We start from the raw sequence: 22,405 nt of genomic DNA on the forward strand, positions 1-22,405 counted from the left end.
TTCCGCTCTGGTTGTTTTCCCATAGGAGATGCTGGACCAGCCGGCTGTATGACTTAGAATGAGGTTTGCAAGCAGGCTCGGGAAGGATTTAGGGGAACCTGGAGGCACAGCCCGGAGATGCTGGACAGCAAGGTGGATAGGTCCGCCAGAAGCGCAGCGGGTGCTGGGAAACCCGCTGGGCGAGGACTGGGCTGGCTCTGCTTCTCTGGGTCCTGATCTGGTAGAAAGGATCACGGATCAGCCAGGCGGTGCGCGGTGATGCAATACCTCAGTCAAATAGCCCTTGTCTTCCACGGAAATCGTTCCCTTCTTGGAGTCAAGGCGAGGGGGAACCCGAGTCCGCCCGTCCTTTCTCCTCAGCCTTCTCTCGGGGCTTCTGCAACGAGCATCCCTGAACACCTGGGAAATGCTGATCTTTGCGGGCCCAGAGGAAGGATCACAAACACGCTTGCGGGAGAGATGGAAGTGTCTCGATCAAAGTGTCTCTTCCAGGCCAGCCGCGGCTGAGGAGGGTGGGGAGAAGAGAGTCCCCAGCAGTGCGGCGCGTTCCCGCCCTGCTTGTCTTGGGGATCCTGCGCGCCGGTCGCTCGTGGCTCTGTAGACTGCGCACCGAGAGCTAAGGGAAAGCATGCTCCAGTGGCGCAATCGGTTAGCGCGCGGTACTTATACAGCAGTATATGTGCGGGTGATGCCGAGGTTGTGAGTTCGAGCCTCACCTGGAGCATGTTTTCTTCCCTTTAAGGTTTCAGTTTCTTTTCACTCTAATACTTTCCTTCTCTCCTCTTTAAACATAAAAGCTAAAAAGAGGCTACTGCATTTTCCAAGGTGAGAACGCAGATATTCCCATGATTAAGGAGAATATTTGGTCGTTTTCAAACACAAAGAAATCACAAGCCGAAAGGAGGCAAATTGAGCTCATTCAGTCATATTCGATTTTCCTCTGTCAGGAGATCTTAAAGTCAGGTTGTACAGCTTCGAATGAGTCTCCCTCATCCTTTCCTCGCTCCTAGTGTAAAACCATCCCTCAAATCTTTGGGAACTGAGCACGGAAGAGGACAACCTGGGTCTTACGCTCTGCCATTTCGTGCAGCTGTCACAGGGGCTCACGAATGACCAGAAGCTGCGCTCAGGCATCTTAACGTCGAGTTCCATAATATCTGCAGTGAGGTTGCTGAACTTCATCTGTGAAATATAAATGTGTTTGAGTCGAGCTCCACCGCCTACTTTACGTAAACCAGACTGGGGAACAGAAATTTATCTCCCCCTGCAATGAAACGTAGGTAGCTGTGTATGTATTTCTTCCTAATTTCATCTGAAAATACACGACCTTGTTTGGAAAAACGACATTCACCTGGAGGCTGTGTCTGAAATAAATGATCGTATGTTGCTCTACTTGTATCCAGTCTCTCCTGGATTTCATTGTTTCACAGGGCCCTCCTTGTGTTTCTTATGTATCGTTATAGCCTACAGTTTCATCTCAATTTTTTTCTCACCTACTCATATACACATTCTTTGTATTATATTCATTCCCTTAATTACAACATCTTTCCAAGTACTGATGATTTTAAGATTTCCTTCCCATCCAGTCCCCTCTTTTGAATCAAGACCTATGCATCCTACTGCCTACAGGATATTTCTGTCTAGACATGCCTGCAAGTCTGTAACAGCAACACATGGGGAAATCATCAAACTCAAATCCACTCCCTCTCCTGTGCACTTTATCTCAAAGGCAGCCATTCAGCAAATACTTGATGCCTGCTTTTTGGCAGATCCACTCTAGATGCTGAGATTACTGTAGTGGGAAAAAAAAAAAATCAAATCTCTATTCTCTAGAACCCAATTTCTAGTAGAGAGAAATAAACAACAAACAACTGAACATAAATATATTTATATATAGTTAGACAAAATGGTAATAAGCTTATAGCAAAAAACAAAAATAGGATAAGAGGGATCAAGGATACCAGGGAATATGCTGGGAGTGCTATGTGATATAAGGTTGTTAGAGAAGGCCTGTCTAAGCAGTGACATTTAAGCAGAAACCTGAGGGAAATAAGGGAGAAAGTCTTGGATATATATGGTGAAAGACAGGTACAGGCAGAGGTAAGAACAAAGGCAAAAGTCAAGCTATGGGAATGGAGCCATGAGCATAGTTAGAGAAGAAAAAGGAAAAAGGGGCCGCCCTGGCACATAGTAAGTCCTCTACATATGAATCTTCAAGTTGCAGAACTTTCAAAAATGCCAACATGTATTCGCTTGTCCAGTCACGTGAGTTAGTTCACTTGTCTGGCTTACATTGTCACATGCGTGCATCCTCTACAAGTGGTTGTGCTTTTGTCTACTTTAGTGTACAGTACTGTATAGAGTACAGTATCTTTCTTCCAAGTCTAGGATGTCCAGAAGCAAGTGTAAAAGCATCAGTGATGTATCTGGTACTGCTAAGAAGCACCAGGAATTGGAGGCCCAGAAAAAGGAAGAAGAGAAATAAGAGGAAGAAGTAACTGAAGAACTGAAGTGATTCATGATGAAGGAAATGGCAAGGGAATTTTCTTTATTTGACGAGGCACTGTTAGCTTTTGAGCACAGGACCTGAATCTATAATGATACACAAAGGAGGCAGCAGCCGTTCAGAAAGCAATACTGTGCTACCGTGTCATTTACGGTGAGAAAAAAAGAGCTACTACCCAGATCACTGGATCATCGAGCTGGGAGGGATCGGGGGCAGGAGGAGAAAGGGACGACAGAGGATGAGATGGCTGGACAGCATCACTGACTCGATGGACGTGAGTCTGAGTGAACTCCAGGAGTTGGTGATGGACAGGGAGACCTGGAGAGCTGCGATTCATGGGGTCGCAAAGAGTCCGACACTACTGAGCGACTGAACTGAACTAAACTTAACTGAGATAGAATTGAATTCAGCAAGGAATCAGAACTTATGTCTTCAGTGTCAGGCATGAGTGACACTGCCCCTTTGCCCTCCATCTCCTATTGCTGACAGTCCTTCAGCTCTACCATCTCCCACCTCCTCCCCCTCCTCCAGTCAGTAGCTCTTCTTGCCTGTACACTCCATGCCAGCCCCTGAATGCCAGCTGTTGTATTGTACTACTCTACTATAATATTAAAATGTTTATTTTATTTTTTGTTTGTTATGTATTATTTGTGTGAAAAGTATTATAAACCTATTACAGTACAATACTGTATAGCTGATTGTGTTAGTTGGGTACCTAGGTTAACTTTGTGAATGAACTGGACTCATGGGTGAAGTCCTGTAATGGAAGTTATTTGTATGTCAGGGACTTACTGAATTTTTCAACAGAAGAGCCTCTTTAATAGTTTTTGAAACCTAGTGCCTGACATGATATTACATAATACTAGTTAATACAGTGACCAAATGATGTTTGAGGAAACAATGTGAAAATAAAATTTCCAGAATCACAAAGAATGTCTCCAGGGGTTATTCCTGTTTCCTGTAGTGATCTCTGGCCAGTCAAGGGCTGGGTTGTCTCTGATTCCCATGGCTTGATTTGGGAACTCTGTGATGACTCTGATCACACCAACTTCTGTGCAGCTAGTGGTTCAAAACAGAAAGCAACAATACAGTTCTCTAACGTTTCCTTTAAAGCAAAATGCATTTATTTAGGATGCACTAGGCATGAGGAATTTCAGTTGTAGCATTCAAACTCTTAGTTGCGGTTTGCGGCATGTGACCAAGGATCAAGTTGGGGCCCCCCACATTGGGAGTGTGGAGTCTTACCCCTGGACCACCTGGGAAGTCCCTTAGGTCTCTTTTCTGGTAAGACATTTATATACAATAAGATTCAAGCATTTTAAGTGTAGAGTTTGATGAATTTTGATAATTGTATCAATTTCCTATTGCTTCTGTAACAAATTAGGACAAACCTAATTGTTGTTGTTGTTCAGTTGCTAAATTGTGCCTGACTCTTTGTAACCCATGGACTGCAGCACACCAGGCTTCCCTGTCCTTCACTGTCTCCTGGAGTTTGCTCAAACTCATGTCCATTGAGTCGGGAATGCCATCCAGCCATCTCATCCTCTGTCACCCCCTTCTCTTCCTGTCCTCAATCTTTCCCAGCATCAGGGTCTTTCCCAATGAGTGGGCTCTTTGCATCACGTGGCCAAAGTACTGGAGCTTCAGCTTCAGTATCAGTCCTTCTGATGAATATTGATTTCCTTTAGGATTGACTCGCTTGATCTCCTTGAAGTCCAAGGGACTCCCAAGAGTCTTCTCCAGCACCACAATTCAAAATCATCAATTCTTTGGTGCTCAGTCTTCTTTATGGTCTAACTCTCACACCCATACCTTACTATTGGAAAAACCATGACTTTTGTTTTGTTTTGTTTTCCATATTTTAAAATTTATTTGCCTTGTATCTGTCTCCATCCGCCAGAAGATAAGCTTCATAAGAATAGGGACTTGATCTTTTTCCTCCCAGCATCTTGGGTCATGCCCAGCATGGTGAGATAATTAGGAAGTGAAAAAGTATGAGTCTGACTATACGGACTTTTTCCAGAAAGCAATGTTTCTGCTTTTTAATACGCTGTATAGGTTTGTCACAGCTTTTCTTCCAAGGAGCAAGGGTCTTTTAATATCAGGGCTGCAGTCACCGTTCATAGTAATTTTGTAGCCCAAGAAAATAAGATCTCTGGTTCCTCTGCCTTTCCTAAATTCAGCGTGTACATCTGCAAGTTCTTGGTTCACATACTGCTGAAGCCTAGGTTGAAGGATTTTGAGCATTACCTTGCTAAGCAGTGAACTAAAATGGACAGGAATGGGTAAATTTAATGCAGATGACCATTATATCTACAACTGTGGGCAAGAATTCCTTACAAGAAATGAAGTAGCCCTCATAGTCAACAAGAGTCCAAAATGCAGTGCCTGAGTGCAATCTCAAAGATGACAGACTCAGTTTGTTTTCAAGGCAAAACATTCAACATCACAGTAATCCAAGTCTATGCCCCAATTACTAATTACTAATGCCAAAGAAGCTGAATCTGAATGATTCTATGAAGACCTACAAGACCTTCTAGAACTAACACCAAAAAGAGAGATGCTCTTTTCATCATAAGAGACTGGAATGCAAAGGTAGGAGGTCAAGAAATACCTGGAGTAACAGGCAAGTTTGGCCTTGCAGTACAAAATGAAGCAGGGCAAAGTTCAGCAGAGTTTTGGCAAGAGAATGCCCTGGTCATAGAAAACACCCTCTTCCAACAACACAAGAGAAGACTCTACACATAGGCATCACCATTCAATACCAAAATCAGAATGATTATATTCTCTACAGTCGAAGATGGCAAAGCTCTATATAGTCAGCAATGACAAGATCTGGAACTGACTATGGCTCAGATCATGAAATCCTTACTGCAAAATTCAGGCTTACACTGAAGAAAGTAGGGAAAACTGCTAGGCCATTTGACCTAAATCAAATCCCTTATGTTTATATAGTGGAGGTGACAATTAGATTCAAAGGATGAGATGTGATGAACAGAGTGCCTGAAGAACTATGGACGCGGAGGTTCGTAGCATTGTACAGGAGGTGGTGAGCAAAACCATCCCAAAGAAAAAGAAATGCAAGAAAGCAAAGTGGTTGTCTGAGGAGGCCATACAAATAGCTAAGAAAAGAAGAGTAGCGAAAGGCGAAGGAGAAAGGGAAAGATATATTCAATTGAATGCAGAGTTCCAGACGATAGCAAGGAGAGATAATAAAGCTTTCTTAAGTGAACAATGCAAAGAAATAGAGGTAAATAATACACTGGGAAAGACTAGAAATCTCTTTAACAAAATTGGAAATACCATCATTTCATGCAAAGATAGGCACAATAAAGGACAGAAACGGCAAGGACCTGATAGAAGCAGAAGATATTAAGAAGAGGTGGCAAAAATACACAAGAAGAACTATACAAAAAAGGTCTTAATGATCTGGAAAACCAGGATGATGTGGTCACTCACTCACCTAGAGCCAGACATCCTGGGATGTGAAGTCAAGTGGACCTTAGGAAGCATTACTGTGAACAAAGCTAATGGAAGTGATGGAATTCCAGCTGAGCTATTTAAAGTTCTAAGAGATGATGCTGTTAAAGTGCTGCACTCATTATGTCAGCAAATTTGGAAAACTCAGCAGTGGCCACAGGACTGGAAAAGGTCAGTTTTCCTCCCTATCCCAAAGAAAGGTAATGCCAAAGAATATTCAAACTACTGTACAATTGCTCTCATGTCAGAAACTTAGTGGCTTAGCACAAAATTCTTGTCTTGCAGTTTTGTAGATAAGAAGTCTAAAAAGGCTCTCACTGGGCTAAAACCAAGCTGTTGGCAAGTCTGTGTTCCTTCTGGAAATTCTCTTAGACAATTCTTTTTCTTGCCTTTTCTAGCTTCTAGAGGTGGCCCACATCCTTTAACTCTGGACCCCATTCACCTTCAAAGCCAGCAATTGCATTACTCTAATCTCTGCTTCCCTTGTCACATCTTCTCTGATTCTCATCTTCTTATGTCTCTCTCTTCCACTTTTGCTAGGAAACAATTTATTCATTTATATATTTTTGGTTGCCCTCAGTCTTTGTTCCTACCTGGAGGCTTCAGTGCTTGTGGTGAGCTGGGGTTCCTCTTCATTTCTGTGTGTGGGCTTCCTTTTTTTGGTGGCTTCTCTTGTTGCTTCTCTTGATCTGGCTCTAGGCATGTGCATTTCAGTAGTTGCAGCACTGTCTCAGTAGTTTTGGTCTGCAGGCTCCATAGTCAGGTGAGCCCACAAATTTGATTACTTAGATTAAATGAGTCCATTCTTTGGAGGATATAGTAAAAAACCAAGCAAGTTATATTATGTATATTGATAAACTGATTTTAAAGTATATTGAAAGATTCAAAATAACCAACAGGATACTGAAGTTAACAACCTGGCAAAGGAAATGGCCATCTACTCCAGTATTTTTTCCTGGAAAATTCCATGGACAGAGGAGCCTGGTGGGCTACAGTCCATGGAGTCGCAAGAGTTGGGCATGACTTAGCAGCTAAACCTCCACCACCACCACTGAAGAAACAGGTTGGAGATCTGACATTATTTAGCTTCAAGATTTGTTAGAAAACTACAGTGATCAAGACAGTATGGTATTGGTGAAAGAATAAATAAATAGATCAATGGAACAGAATAAAGAACCTAGATATAGACCTAAACCAATCAAGTCAACTGATCTTTGATGAAGGAGCAAAGACAACTTAATAAAAAATTATATTTTCAACAAATAATTCAGAAAAAACTACATGCAAAATAATAATGAATCTAGACATAGATCCTATGTCACAAATATTAATTCAAGTAGATGATGTGCATGCACACTCAGTCTTTCATTTGTGTCGAACTCTGCAACCCCATGGACTATAGCCCACCAGACTCCTCTGTTCATGGGATTTTCCAGGCAAGAATACTGGAGTGGGTTGCCATTTCACAAACAGATTACAGGCCAGACCTAAATGTAAAATATAAAACTTTTCTGGATAACATAGGAGAAAACATAGCTGATCTCAGGTTTGGTGATAACTATTTACCACACTACACAGCTTATAGGATCTCAATTCCATGCTCAGGGGTTGAACCTGAGCCAGGGTAGTGAAAGCACTGAATCCTTATCATTAGACCATCAGGGAACTCCTGGTGATAACTTTTAAAAAAATATTTAATTATTTATTTGACTGTCTTATTTGTGGCATGTGGGATCCAATTCTCCCACCAGGGACTGAACCCTGGCTCTGTGCACTGGGAGAAGGGAGTCCGAGCCACTGAACCACCAGGGAAGTCCCTGGAAATGATTTTTTAGATACTATACCAAGAATATGATCTGTGAAAGAGAAAAAATTGAAGAATTGGAGTCCATTAAAATTAAAATTTTCTGCCTGTGAAAGCCCATGGAAAGAGAATGACAGACTGGAGAAAATATTTACAAAATATATATTTGATGAAGGAGTTCATGATCTGAGCCACAGTCATTTATATTGAAATAATAATTTTTAAATAATAAGTTAAAAAAATTTAAAAATCCAGAATAGCTATGGCAATCCAAAGTAAGAAAAACAAAACTGAGGCCCTGTATTATCAGACAATATTACTTAATTTTTAAAATAATTTATTTAGTTAATCAGAGGATATTTGTTTTACAATGTTGTGTCAGTTCTGCCTACAATAACATGAACCAGCTATAGGTATACATATGTCCCCTCCATCTTGAATCTCCTTCCCACGTCCTGCCCCATATCGAAGCTCTAGGCTATCAAAGAGCACCAGGTTGAGCTTCTTGCATCGTACAGCAAATTTCCACCGGCTATCTATTTCATATGTGGTAATGTGTACGTTTTAATGCTACTCTCTCAATTCTTCCCACCCTTTCCTTCCCCCACTGTGTCCACAAGTTCTCTATGTCTGTGTCTCTATCGATGGCCTAAAACTAAGTTCATCAGCACCATTTTTCTAGATTCCATATATATTCGTTGATATATGAATTTGTTTTTCTCTTTCTGACTTCCTTCACTCTGTATAACAGGCTCTAGGTTCATCCACTTCACTAGAACTGGCTCAAGTTCATTCCTTTTTATGGCTGAGTAATACTCCATTGTATATATGTACCACTACTTCTTTATCTGTTCATTTGTTGATGGTTATCTAGGTTGTTTCTATGTCCTGGCTATTGTAAATAATGCTGCAAGATATTATTACTTAATTTTAAGTTAAAGAAATTAAGATAGTGTCATTTTAGTGTGAAGACAAACGTAGGTCTATGGGGCAGAATAGAAAGTCTAGGGAAAAACAGACACATATACAGTTCCCTGTTTGATGATAGGGAGACAGTGCAATTCAGTAGGGGAAAAATTGACTTTTCAATAAATAATGCTGGGTTAATTGAAATAATATATTAAAGAAAATGAATTTAATACTTATCTCACACTATACATAAATTCAAAATGGAATATAAACTTAAATGTTAAAAATAAAATACTTAAACTTCTAAATAGAAACATAGGAGAACAGCTTCATGACTTTAGTGTAGGCAAATATTTCTGAACTAGGATGCAAAATAGCACTAACTGTAAAGGCTGATAAGTTGGACTTCATTAAAATTAAAAAGTTCAAAATACAAAATTAGGAGAGCTAAAGATGTACCACAAATTGGGAGAACATATTTGCAACACATATCTGACAGAGGACTTGTACTCACAACACATAAGAGCCAACTCATTGGAAAAGACCCTGATGCTGGGAAAGATTGAAGGCAGCAGGAGAAGGTGACAACAGAGGGCAAGATGATTGGATGGCGTCACCAACTCAATGGACATGAGTCTGGTGGACTGCATTCCATGCGGTTGCAGAGTTGGACACAACTGAATGACTGAACAAGAAATGAACTACAAATCATTTTTAAAAAAACTGGCAATCAAAAAAAAAAAAAACAAACTGGCAATCAACCCAATTTCTTAAATAGGGAAGAACATATGGGAAGATGTAAAATATCATAATCATCAAAAATACAGGTTAAACTCACAAAGAACTATAACTACATTCTGGCCCAAGTAGCGAAAATTAAAATGACAATATCCAGTATTGGCTAGACTGTGAAGCAAACAGAAGCCTCATAGGTTGCTTTCAGTAGTGTGAACTGTTACATTTGGAAAACAGTTTCACAGCACGTAATAAAGTTAAACACACACATATCCTGTAGACCCGCAATTCCACCTTTACACTTATATATCTATCTAATAAATCAATGATTATGTTCATCTGAAACTATGCACAAGAAAGTTCAGTGCTTTTTATGATAACCACAAATTGAGAGCCAAATGCCTATCAACATTAGAGTGGATAAGTAAATTGTGGTACAACCATACAATGAACGTTTATAAATAGGAACAAACTGCTTTTAACTGCTTTAAGAAAAAACAGATGAATCTCAAAGACAATATTGAGTGAAAGAAGCCAGACTTATAAGAATGCAGAGTCTATTTGATTCAATATGTATAAAGTTTAAAAACAAATGAGAGGGAACATGATGGAGCATGCATGGTGACTAAGGGGTGTAAACTTGTAGAGATCATCATGCTGTGCCCTTAAAAGTATATGACATACTTTAATAGAATAGAAAGGAATAAAAATGACTGAAAGAATAGAAGATATTTAAGCATCAGGCTAGAAATGATCTCAAACGGTGTTGTCTTGAGTTCTAGGAAGCTTACCACTCCAACAGGAAGCTAGAAATCACCACACCCCTTTGGTTCTCTCCAATTCATATACATAAATTTTCTTTTACCACTGTTCTTTTGTTCCTCCTTTCATACTCAGGAAATTTGGAGATGTTTCCCCATTGTCTTATTTTTTTGTTGTTAGTACAATTGTTTTTGAAAGGGGAAGTGTATTATGTTTTTAGAAAACAAGACAAAAGGTTTTCTCACATTTTTCTGAAATGGAGGAAGTAGTTAAGAAAGACTATTTAAAGAGAGTAGTTGACAAGGTAGTACCCAACGGGTGGCCGAAATAGCTCAGTTGGGAGAGCGTTAGACTGAAGATCTAAAGGTCCCTGGTTCAATCCCGGGTTTCGGCAACTGTTTTCTTAGCCTTTTGTAACGCGAACTATGAGATACTGAAGTCAAACTAAATGTCCATCGCCTTCAAATATACAATATAATAAGTCTATAGTGCCTTTATAGACTAAGGAGTTGCATACATTTACCCTTAATTTCTATGGCAAAATGTAATTCTGTGCCCATACACAGTAATTCTTCCACAACTACCAGTAATTCCTTAAGGTAAAGAGGGGAAGAAAACCTAAAGCAAAACACTTAGTGCTTTATATTTATGTATTTATTTAGATGTTATTAAAGGCATCTATAAGAATTAGGGTACGAGCAATTTCAATTGTCCCTTATTTACAGTAATTCTTTCGGAGTTCAAATTGCTAAAACACGCTCATTCTTTAGCGATGGCTTTCTGAGTGAACATTAGGGGTCTATACATACATTTTGGAATGTAGAAGAATCCTCAAAAGCCGGAAGGTAGTTGATTTTGAAAAGTACAGAGGACGTGGGACTGCCCAAGAATTAACAGATTTCGTTTCTGTGACTTTTGAGCACCGAAGGAAATGGCAACCCACTCCCGTATTCTTGCCTGGAAAATCCCATGGATGGAGGAGCCTGGTAGGCTGCAGTCCATGGGGTCGCGAAGAGTCGGACACGACTGAGCAACTTCAATTTCACTTTTCACTTTTCACTTTCATGCATTGGAGAAGGAAATGGCAACCCGCTCCGGTGTTCTTGCCTGGAGAATCCCAGGGACGGTGGAGCCTGATGGGCTGCCGTCTATGGGGTCGCACAGAGTCGGACACGACTGAAGCGACTTAGCAGCAGCAGCAGCAGCAGCAGCAGCAAGCCTTATCAGGACAAGAGCTCTTGAAGACTAGAGAAGTAAAACCTAGAAGACTGGCGGGACTTGAGCCTTTGACTGTTAAATACTTAACCAACCACTAGCAACTCACACTTCTCCCTTGCACCAGCATCGGCTTAAAATTTAACAAAAATCATTACTTGTTGGTTCATTTAGCTTTAAATGTATATTCAGTGAAAATTTAACTAGGAGTCGGTCATCAGGAAAGTTCAAAAAGTAGGAAACAAGACAAAACAAAACACCAATGCAACCCCAGGAAATGTAAAGGGACATTTCCCGAGGCTGCAGGAGATACCTTCAACTTTAGGTGATAAAAACTATAGCCTCCTCGAGGGCCAACGAGCTCGTCTCACTCTATCTTCTCCAACCTCGTGCTTGGATTCTTCCATTCGCAAAATGGAAGATGAGTGACACAGAGAATTCACTGTATCACTGGGTGAAAATTTTAATACCAATTTGAAAACATTAGGTCTCTAAGTTACAAATTATTTGCAATTTGTGATCCAGTAGGGATATGCTTTTAAAAACAGAAGGCTCCCTTCACCCACGATTGAAGATCTTATTACAGTGCTTTTTCTACAAATAAACTAGGCTCAACTTCTGCACAAAAATTTCTCCGTTGATTTTCTAGTCCAAATATGAAGAATTGAAATAGTATAGATTCCTCATTATAGTCTATGAATGTGGTCTGAGGGAGAGGGGTAAAAGAAAGTTATTATTTTTATAATTTTTTAGACTAAAACAAAAATGTAAACATTTAATTTCATAAAGACAGGCACTCCTGTTGTGGCCGGTTAGCTCAGTTGGTTAGAGCGTGGTGCTAATAACGCCAAGGTCGCGGGTTCGATCCCCGTACGGGCCACTCCTGACTTAATTTTGGACTTATGATACCGGCAGGGTGGACCTTTACAACCCAGGGTTATTATAATCCAAGGTCCAGAAGCTTAAACGTTTCCCTCGTGGCTGTGAACTTTACCTGCGGTGCAGAGCGAGGATACAAGTTACACATTCGGAAATCTAGCCACCTATGAAGATTCTCTTTTGGTTTAGTTTGAGGAATTGCCCCTCACTTGGCAGTGATCTCCCCCAGCCTCTCTGTTCTGCCTCAACGAAGAGAAAGAGGCAAGTCTGTTCTCTTTGGAAATGCCGCTCCAACGCTACCTTTCCGCGCTTTCCTTACACGCTCATCTTCTTTAAAAAATAGTGGGGAGGGCATTCCTCTTGGTTCTTCTGTCCACTTGAGGTCCGGTTTCCCAGCTCCTGCGTATGTCCGTAAGATTGACGTTTCCGGCTGGTGGGGTAGATACCGGGGATGAAGAGCACCAACTGGGCCTCAGGGATGTGTGTGCTAAGTCGCCTCAGTAGTGTCAGACTCTGCGACCCTATGGACTCTAGCCCGCCGGCTCCTCTGTCCTGGGGATTGTCCAGGCAAGAATACTGGAGGCCCTCCTCCAGGGAGTCTTCCCGACCCAGGGATGGAACCCGCGTCTTCGATGTCTCCAGTGCGGGCAGGTAGGTTCTTTACCACTAGCGCCACCTGGGAAGCAAAACAGAGACGCCCAAACAGGGACTTGAACCCTGGACCCTCAGATTAAAAGTCTGATGCTCTACCGACTGAGCTATCCGGGCTCACGACGACCGCACCCTTCCTGAGGTAAAAGACCTTCCGCATCGCGTCTCTACACTTCTTGACTCAGCATTTCCATAGGAGATGTCTCTTTTTGTCAGTAGCTATGCGGAGAAGGCGATGGCACCCCACTCCAGTACCCTTGCCTGGCAAATTCCATGGACAGAGGAACCTGGTAGCCTGCAGTCCATGGGGTCACGAAGAGTCGGACACGATTGAGCGACTTCACTTTCACTTTTCACTTTAATGTATTGGAGAAGGAAATGGCAACCCACTCCAGTATTCTTGCCTGGAGAATCCCAGGGACGGGGGAGCCTGGTGAGCTACCGTCTATGCCGCACAGAGTCGGACACGACTGAAGTGACTTAGCAGCAGCATGCGAGGAAAGAGCTTTGCAGGATGGTCTTCAGAGTGAGGACTCTTCCCGGTGGGGGAAAAAAAATACTGATGTAGAAGATACTGGTAGGGAAAAATTTTTTTTTCCGTTTTTCAAGTTTCGTTGATGTAAAAACCTCCCTTCCAATGGTCTTTTTCAGTCAGTCACTTTTCTCAAGTTCAAGAAGTGATGAAAAGTAGGAAGAAAAGCTTTCTGGATGGGTCCCTTGATGATTCTGAAATCTCTTTCAGACTCAACGGACAGAAAATGAAGGATCAGTTCCACGAAAACACATTCGAAGGACTTTAAAAACTTATTTCCGTATCCTTTAGAAAAGGGTACCTAGAGGGAGGGAAAAAAAGACAGCCTAACGAGCCAGCCAGGAGTCGAACCTAGAATCTTCTGATCCGTAGTCAGACGCGTTATCCATTGCGCCACTGGCCCTCGCTGCTTTGGACGATCCTCATGTTCATATTTTCATCGTTATCCGCAGTTCATGCCAACCAAAGAAATGATTGATTTTTAAAAATCTAGCAAGGGGTTAAAACCAGAGACTAAACTGACTACGGGAAAGCATGATTTCTTTTCTGATTTGGTTTCATGTGATCACTCTTACAGACTTAACAAATCATCTCAACGAAGCCAGTATTTTTGAGCGTGATCCAAGCCTCCTGCAGACAGTGGGTAGGCTCGGCTCTGGATGCTCACAGAGGCTCAGACTTTGAGAGGGAACTCTGGAACTCTAAGCTGGCAGCGCCCACTCTCTTTAAAAATGTCAGAACTGCCTTTGAAGGGATTTTTTCTGCATGCATTCTGCGTGGGACGGCAGTAAATTATTTGGAAGTTTCAAGAGTCAAGGATACACCGAAAACGAGAACGCTGTGAGCAGGATTTGAACCTGCGCGGGGAAACCCCATTGGATTTCGAGTCCAACGCCTTAACCACTCGGCCATCACAGCTCAGCAGGGCAGGTTTTATTCATGCTGCTGAAAACCAGTATCGTCTCCCTGCAAGGCTGGAAGAGAAGAGGATCACCGGTTTCTGAGTGTTCTCAAGAAGACCTTCTCCAACCACAAGCTTGCATATTTCACTTAGCGACAATTTCAACTTTTCAGGTATTTAGGCAGAAAAAAAAATCTTGGCAATATTCTTTACTTCAAATTTTCTTTCATTCCGTGGATGTGAGGAAACTGTCTTGTTCTACCTTCAAAACGTATTTAGATATGAAAAACTTATCACCCTTCCAACTGCCACAGCCCTGCTCCAAGAAAGCTTCATCTCGTTTCTGTCTCCTTTTGTCTTTAGTCAAAATATCCAGAATATGCGATCTGGTGTGACTTAACCTCTAAGGAAAAAAGTCAGTTAAATTCCCCCAATAAGTCTGAAAGAATCCACATCAGAAAGAGAATCCTCTTAGTCTACTGGTTGGACTATTGGGGGCAAATTCTGGGACCCAGCTTCCCATCCGGAGAGCCCAGTCTCTGTCGCCCCCATGTGGTCACTGAACGCAGGCGCGGTTGTTAACTGAGCTGAACACCTGGAGACAAAAATAAGTGTCATTTCCCGGAATGTGGGTCAATTGGAAGCATGCTATTTCTTGTGTTATGCCCGTTCCAAAAGGAAAACCATCCCTCTAAAGTGACTTTTAGCAAAATATATCATGAAATCCACACAAACAAGCCACCAAACTTTTCAACCCTTTCTTATTTCCGGGAAACCCCTGAAACTGCTGGCACGTAACTGATTTCAGGAATGCTCAAGATCCTTCCTTTCATCCAAGACCGTTTCTGCCTGCTGGCCTCCCACTTAGGGCGGAGCTGGATGCCAGATGCTGAGTTTTAGGAGAACGTCGAGTTTGATTCCGCTGAAGAGGCTCTCCGCAACAGCCAGGGCCGGGAGTCCGCCCTGGGCCTGGGAGAACTGGGTGTGAGAGGTTGGGGGGCGGGTCTGGCATGTTCCACTGTGGTTGAATAGCCTAAAATCTAGCCCTACGGAGAAACAGTCCCAGAGGATCTTTCTGGGGTGGTGGGAACGGAGGGGAAGGGCGCTCCCAAAAATGCAGGTAAGAGCCTTCTTTCTTCAGCACAGATACCCGGGGAGTTTTTGAGGACAGGAATCTCTTATCCATCCCCCCATCCCAACTGCTCCCCACAACTCTTCTTTCCGAATCTACGCCTGATGAGCTTTGGAACTACTGGATGGTACTAATAGAAGTAATAATAACTGAACAGTTGTGAGATCGCTGTCTGGTTTCGAAGTGAAGCACTTTTCTCTCTCTGAAGGTCAGGAGAAAGTCACTTTGCAGAAAACCCGTTGGTCCAAGGGAGACTGTGTCGCCCGCGTGGCGCAGGCCTGGTGCAGCAGAGGTCTCCCCGGTTGACCCCAGGTTGGCCCCTCGGTCCTTCCAGCAGGAGGACGCCGAGTGCAGAAGGGGAAAGAACAGGTGGGGAAGGGGAAACCCGGGCTTTAGAGCAGAGGGCGTCCGGACAGCTTTTCGTTTTAAACCCCTGGGCCTCAAGAGAAGGGCAAATGTGGTATATGTTTTGAAGTCTGGTACCGCAAAAACAATGTACAGAGATCTTCTGTGGAAATGGAAAACGACACCGAGAAGAAGCCTGTTTTCGCCCGGTTTCGAACCGGGGACCTTTCGCGTGTTAGGCGAACGTGATAACCATTACACTACGGAAACCAGACCTGAGAAGGGAACACGTAGAGGTCAATATTCTTTCTTGTCCTAGGTCTTCGGAATGTTTCCGTTTTTCTTTCTTCGTTTTTTTTTTTTTTTTTAAATCAATAATAAATACAAGTAGAAACGCGTTTACCAAACATATCTACCATGATGTTCAGAAAAGCCTGCTTGAACAGCCAAAAAAATTGGAATGCCCTTGAAGGCTTCCAAGAGAAAATGACACCAATTCTAAGACTTAATAGATGAAAAGAAGTATGATGGTTAGAGGTTAGTAAGGGAATTTTTGTTGTTGTTGTTGTCGGGAACTGAACGAAATAGGAATAATCTTTGGGGTGGAGGGGGTGAGAATCCAAGCATTTGAAGCAAGACGTGGAAAGAAATAAGACTAAATGGTGATATATGGGCCAGATCAAAGGCAAGATGGATGTGCCTCCCAAACAAAGGAAGGTATATTTCAATTTGAATCTGATGAGAGAGGGAGTGGAGACTAATCTCTAATTCTTGGAGTGTAGATGTCATCTACATATACACTGAAGGTTTATTTATTTTTTAAGTGTGATTTACATATATTAAAATGCTCTAAACTTAAGTGTACTTGAAGTTCAGTGGGGGAAAACATGTGGCAACTCATTGATTGAATAAGCTCAGCAAATAACAATCTGGATAAACATAAAGAAAACTATAACTAGCCAAATTATGTTTAAATTCTTGAAAAACAAAGATTAAAAACATCTTAAAAGCAGCTGGAGGGAAATGATACTACATCTTAGGTGAAATAAAGAGTAAATGGAATAAGAAATATTAATTCAAAGGAAGGTAGAAAAGGAGGAACTGAGAACAAGTAGGATAAATGGAAAATAAATAATGATGTCAACTTAAACCCAGATATATATAATTGCTTTTAATGTAAATGGAATAAATAATTAAAAGGCATAAATGGGCTGGCTAAATAGTAAAATAAAGGAAAACAAGAGCCTTTTGTGTCCTGCTTACAAGAAATATACTTGAAAAATAAGACAACAGGTTGAAAATAAAGTGTCGGGGAACTATGGAAACACCAACCATTAGAAACCTGGTTTACAAACAGAGGAGACATCAAAGTAAAAAGTAAGATGAACATTTCATAATGATAAAGTGATCAACTCAGCAAGAAGACATGTCAATTCTTGGTGAAGCAAAACTGAGAAAACTAAAACAAGAATGACAGTAAGCAGAGCTATGGTTGGTGATTTTAAAGATCACTTTTAGTAGCTGATGAGAAACTTACAGAAAAGGGGAAATAAGCAGGAATTGAGAAGATGAGCCATAGCTAGTAACTACTCAACTTGATCTAGTTGACATTTATCACACAGAACATCCAACTACAGCAGAATTCTCATTATTTTCAAGTGCACATTAAACATAAACCAAAACAAAAGGGCCCTCCAAACAAGTCTTAATAAATTTAAAAGGATTCAAACAATTAAAAAAAATGTTTTCTGACAATAACAGAATTAAACTTGAGGTCAATAACAAAATGATAACTGAAAAAATTCTAATACTGGGAAACTTGAGCAGTACACTTCTAAGTAAAATATAATAAGTACAATGGAAACTAGAAAATACTTAGAATTGAAAGAATGAAAATACAACATGCAACTAAAGTAGTGCTTAGAGGAAAATATATAGGTTTAAATCCATATATTAGAAAATGAAAAAAGGTTTAAGACTGAGAAATCTTAGGGAGGAAATGATGTTTTGTATTTTAAGCCAGAGATATATGTCTTCTGGGTTGAGAATGACTTCAGATGGCCAGTCTTGAAGACAGGGAGAACAGGAAGAGGCTGTTAGAGATTGTAGTGAAGAAGGTCCAAATAAGAACCAAGTAGATGAACAGAGAGAAAAACATCTCACATATGTTGAATGTAAATCAGGAAGACTGTGATAATTTGATTGGTGGGGTAAGGCAGCAGGAAGAGTCAAGTTTAATAATAGATTTCCAGTGGAAATAATGATCAGTTGAGTTCATGGTGTATGGTGCCAGTGGTACTCATGTGAAATCCTGGTGGCAATGGAAATGTGAGTTTGAAATTAGGCAGAGACCTCTTTCAGACATAGATATTTTGAAAGATCAGCTCCAGGCAGGCAGCCAAGGAAGGGTCAGCTCCAGAGACTCCTCTATCTCTAACATTTTCCCTCATCACCATGCCTTACTTTTCCACCTTTTCAAGGGACATCCCATTTGAATTTGCTCACCAAATTTTATCCAGTGTCCAACATGGGAAGTATATAACTGGACATGAAGAAGAAAGAACCACACAGCTGGCTTAAGACAATGTCAGTTGTACCCTCAGAGCACAAAAGAGGAGCTGTCCATTTGAGGATCCCAAGCCAGAGAACATTTAATGGGGAAGGAAGTTTGAATGAAGAATAAGGTAGGTCAAGAAAGAAAGAGTAGTTCAACTAGGGAGAAGTCCCTTTAACAAAGACACAATTGAGAATGTCCATGACTTGTTTACAACTGTTTTATAGAATAACAACCTTCTATCATTTAGACCTATTAAGTACTGAACACTTCTAGAGGTACAGGATTTCACTGATTAGATTCAACTCCATTTTAAGAGATTCTTTAATATGTCAGTCTTCTGGCACATTTACATTCCCAGATGCTCAAAAAAGGAGTAAATAATCTGTTACGCTGTGACAATGAGAAGCAAGAAGGTACTTAGGGTGCAGTCATTGCCTGTAGAATTTTGTGCACGTTACTAAGTATGGGGAAGTGGACATTTGTAAAGCCTAATTATTTTAAGATATATCTTAGAATGTCAAAAGAAATTGCAGATAAGCAGAAACATCTTTGTTTTTAGGACTTAATGTCTTTATCAGAACTTTTATGTAGAAATCTGTCTAGAAAAAGTGTAAGGCTTCATTTGTTTCTAAACTCTTTCTAGATGCTTTATATGCTTTGTCACTAACCATTCTTCTTTGTCACTAACCATATTCGTCTCTTTTCAAAAACTTCAGTGATGACCTAGAGTCCAGAATCACTTGAAAAGTAGAAACAGCTATTACAGTACTCAATTCAACATTTACATAGGTGCTTTTTTTTTTTTTTTTAGCCCTTTCTCTTTCCCCCCCTTACCTCCTTTAGGATGAGGCTAAGAGCAGAAATGCAAAGGAAAATTGAAGGCTTCCTGGAAGTGGTGAGTAGCAAGAAAAGGTTCAATGACAGAAGATTTAAACTAATCACTTCTGACCATGGGTCTCTGTCTTCCTACCCTATCCATTGTTCCTTAAAGATGCTTGGTACTAATACTCCTACATATTACCTTGAAATTAGAAAAGCCATTAGCTATTTAATAGTCTATTTGAAAATAAAACAAAAAACTTGAGTGCCAACCCTACTCCAAGTGTATCTGAGGTTGCAAAAACATAATTAAAGCTCTCTAGTAATCAGACAAATCTAAAGGATATCTGAAAGGGCATGTATTTAAAGCTGTTGAATCTCCTTCACTTGATTCCAATAGTTAGACAAAAGGGCAAACCTCTGCTAGGCTAGGCTACCTATCCACTGCTAATGTCATGATTCAGACAAATATTCGGAGTCCTTAAATTACTTCTGATCTATGTGTCGGGAATGCTTCTCGGGATATTATTTGCCCTTTTACCTCTGTCCTCTTCTACAAAGTACCCCCTTTTTCCCAAGCAAAGCTTAAGTCCTGAGTATTAGGATATTCATCCAGTGTCAATTCAAGTTAGTTTCTATTCACTTGGAGAAAAATATTTTCTATGAGGTTAGAATCGCAAAAACCAGAGACAGGACAAGAACCCCACAGGCTCCGCTGGGATTCGAACCCAGGATCTCCTGTTTACTAGACAGGCGCTTTAACCAGCTAAGCCACGGAGCCCATCTTAGCAAATGTTTTAGTTACACTCTATTTGAACATAATTTCATATGTCTCTCCGCTATAACGAATTTAGAAACTGGTTTGCCAGGTGATTGGGGGGGGGGGAGGGGAGGGAAGCAACATTGTGTCAGTCAAAACCAAAGAAAAATGTTCTTTTGGAAGAATAAATACAGGTACTAGATTAAGATGACTATCTCCTCTTGAGAAATTGTTTCAGAGTGGACACCACTGGATTCAACTCGATTATAAACTCTGGCAAACGGGGGGGGGGGGGGGGGGGGGAGGGGGCGGGGGCTGGGGATTGCATGAAGTGTTAGGGGGTGGGGGAGTGTGTGTCAGAGACCTTTGTTGAAGCCCAAAAGAAAAAATGAAATGATCTTCTATTACCATCATATTATTTTAGCCACACCTGCTCTCTTCTATATTAGTGTGTTGAAGGAGGGGTTCCTGGTCAAATATACTGGTCAAAAGCATATATCTGACACAAGATTTCTGAAAGAACAGTGGTGTGATGTACCTGTCAAATCACCCTCCAGAATGGTTGCACTTATTTCTCCACTTCAGGAATGTTGACTTCTAATGGCTGATGGCTGGGTTACTCTGGACACTATCCGCAACAGAAAAGAGGAAACCTTGCTCAAGAGTACACCAACCCTTGAGTGTAGCTCAAATCCAGCCTGAATTCAGAATATTACTAACAGGCCATTTCAGGTTCAGATACCTGGTAAGCTGAACTGAGGCTTCTTTTACAACATCAAGTTCAACTTTTGCCTCTTCCTAATCCTGTTTCCTTCACCCTCTCATTGCGGTCGATTCTAAGAGTGATCCCAATAAAACTCTAACACCATCTTACACCAGGCTCAAGGAGAAGCAACTGGTTATCTCTGAGGAATTTCAGCAGCAGCCATCCCCAAAAAAGGCTGCTGCCAGCTGGAGCTGCGATGAATCAGCAGAAGCGGGCAGGTGGGGGTCAGGGGTGGGGGGTAGGGGTGGAGGAGGAGGCAAGCTCTGGCCCTGCAGCTGGCCTTGCAGCCTCCCCTGGGTCACTGCTTTGGCATCTCCATCTCTATCTCAATGTTTATTTCCCAGGGAACTGATCTTTAACACAAAGCAAGCGACTGCAGTCTACCATCTAAATCTGAATAGGGCCCAGGTTCTCAAAAACCACTTAAACATAACTGAGTAGAACCAGAATGTCAGGTACTACTAATAATATTCTGCTATACAAATTTACAGAATTTTCACCAAAGAAAAAAATCAAATGAAGACATCTACAAGTTGATTAAAAGATGCACAAAGTTAGTGAATGGTGCTGAAGGGCCAGAAGAATCATTTATATGTATGATATTAAAAGCAAAGTTTTAGTGAAATGGAAAGCAAGAAAAAATGACAGATTCAGCCAGCCAAAGAGTATGATTCCCATTTCCAGGAAAAAAGAAAAAAGTGAATACCAAGTATTATATTAAGAACTTTATTTATTAGCAGTGCATGTCCAAAAGAAACTATGTAATATACATAGATACATATGCAAACAGGTCAATTCAGTTCAGTTCCTCAGTTCAGTCTGACTCTTTGCCACCACATGGAGTGCAGCACCCCAGGCTTCCCTGTTCATCACCAACTCCTGGAGCGTCCAACCATCTCATCCTCTGCTGTCCCCTTCTCCTCCTGCCTTCGATCTTTCCCAGCACCAGAGAAAGATTTTTCCAGTGAGTCAGAACTTTGCATCATGTGGCCAAAATATTGGAGTTTCAACGTCAGCATCAGTCCTTCCAATGAATATTCAGGACTAATTTCTATTAGGATTGACTAGTTTGACCTCCTTGGTGTCCAAGGGACTCTCAAGAGTCTTCTCCAACAGTTCAAAAGCATAAGTTATCCGGTACTCAGCCTTCTTTATAGTCCAACTCTCATATCTACACATGACTACTGGAAAACCATAGCTTTGACTAGACAGACCTTTGTGGGCCAAGTAATGTCTCTGCTTTTTAATATGCTGCCTAGGTTGGTCATAGCTTTTCTTCCAAGGAGCAAGCGTCTTTCGATTTCATGGCTGCAGTCACCATCTGCAGTGATTCTGGAGCCCCCCAAATAAAGTCTCTCACTGTTTCCATTATTTCCCCATCTATTTGCCATGAAGTGATGGGACAGGATGCCATGATCTTAGTTTTTTGAATATTGAGTTTTAAGCCAAGCTTCTCACTCTCCTCTTTCACTTTCATCAAGAGTTCTTTTCACTCTCCTCTTTCACTTTCATCAAGAGTTCCTCTAGTTCCTCTTCATTTTCTGCCATAAGGGTGGTGTCATCCGCATATATGAGGTTATTGATATTTCTCCCTGCAATCTTGATTCCATCTTGTGCTTCATCCAGCCCAGCATTTCACATGATGTACTCTG

At 41.2% G+C, this 22,405-nt stretch overlaps 8 non-coding genes across 8 annotated transcripts; 3 read left to right on the top strand and 5 right to left on the bottom strand.

Annotated features, from left to right (window-relative positions):
- Positions 1-630: 630 nt before the first annotated feature.
- Positions 631-724, top strand: TRNAI-UAU (transfer RNA isoleucine (anticodon UAU)). Its single transcript has 2 exons — positions 631-668; positions 689-724. It is a non-coding gene; the product is annotated as a tRNA-Ile (tRNA).
- Positions 725-10,517: 9,793 nt separating this feature from the next.
- TRNAF-GAA (transfer RNA phenylalanine (anticodon GAA)) lies at positions 10,518-10,590 on the top strand. Its single transcript has one exon. It is a non-coding gene; the product is annotated as a tRNA-Phe (tRNA).
- Positions 10,591-12,217: 1,627 nt separating this feature from the next.
- Positions 12,218-12,291, top strand: TRNAI-AAU (transfer RNA isoleucine (anticodon AAU)). Its single transcript has one exon. It is a non-coding gene; the product is annotated as a tRNA-Ile (tRNA).
- Positions 12,292-12,985: 694 nt separating this feature from the next.
- TRNAK-UUU (transfer RNA lysine (anticodon UUU)) lies at positions 12,986-13,058 on the bottom strand. The gene has a single exon. It is a non-coding gene; the product is annotated as a tRNA-Lys (tRNA).
- Positions 13,059-13,803: 745 nt separating this feature from the next.
- On the bottom strand, positions 13,804-13,876 carry TRNAR-ACG (transfer RNA arginine (anticodon ACG)). The gene has a single exon. It is a non-coding gene; the product is annotated as a tRNA-Arg (tRNA).
- A 433-nt stretch (positions 13,877-14,309) lies between these two features.
- Positions 14,310-14,391, bottom strand: TRNAS-CGA (transfer RNA serine (anticodon CGA)). Its single transcript has one exon. It is a non-coding gene; the product is annotated as a tRNA-Ser (tRNA).
- A 1,657-nt stretch (positions 14,392-16,048) lies between these two features.
- Positions 16,049-16,121, bottom strand: TRNAV-AAC (transfer RNA valine (anticodon AAC)). The gene has a single exon. It is a non-coding gene; the product is annotated as a tRNA-Val (tRNA).
- Positions 16,122-19,934: 3,813 nt separating this feature from the next.
- Positions 19,935-20,008, bottom strand: TRNAT-AGU (transfer RNA threonine (anticodon AGU)). Its single transcript has one exon. It is a non-coding gene; the product is annotated as a tRNA-Thr (tRNA).
- Positions 20,009-22,405: the final 2,397 nt, after the last annotated feature.

The sequence above is a fragment of the Budorcas taxicolor genome, chromosome 11 (genome assembly GCF_023091745.1).
Source record: "Budorcas taxicolor isolate Tak-1 chromosome 11, Takin1.1, whole genome shotgun sequence".
NCBI classification, from domain to species: domain Eukaryota; kingdom Metazoa; phylum Chordata; class Mammalia; order Artiodactyla; family Bovidae; genus Budorcas; species Budorcas taxicolor.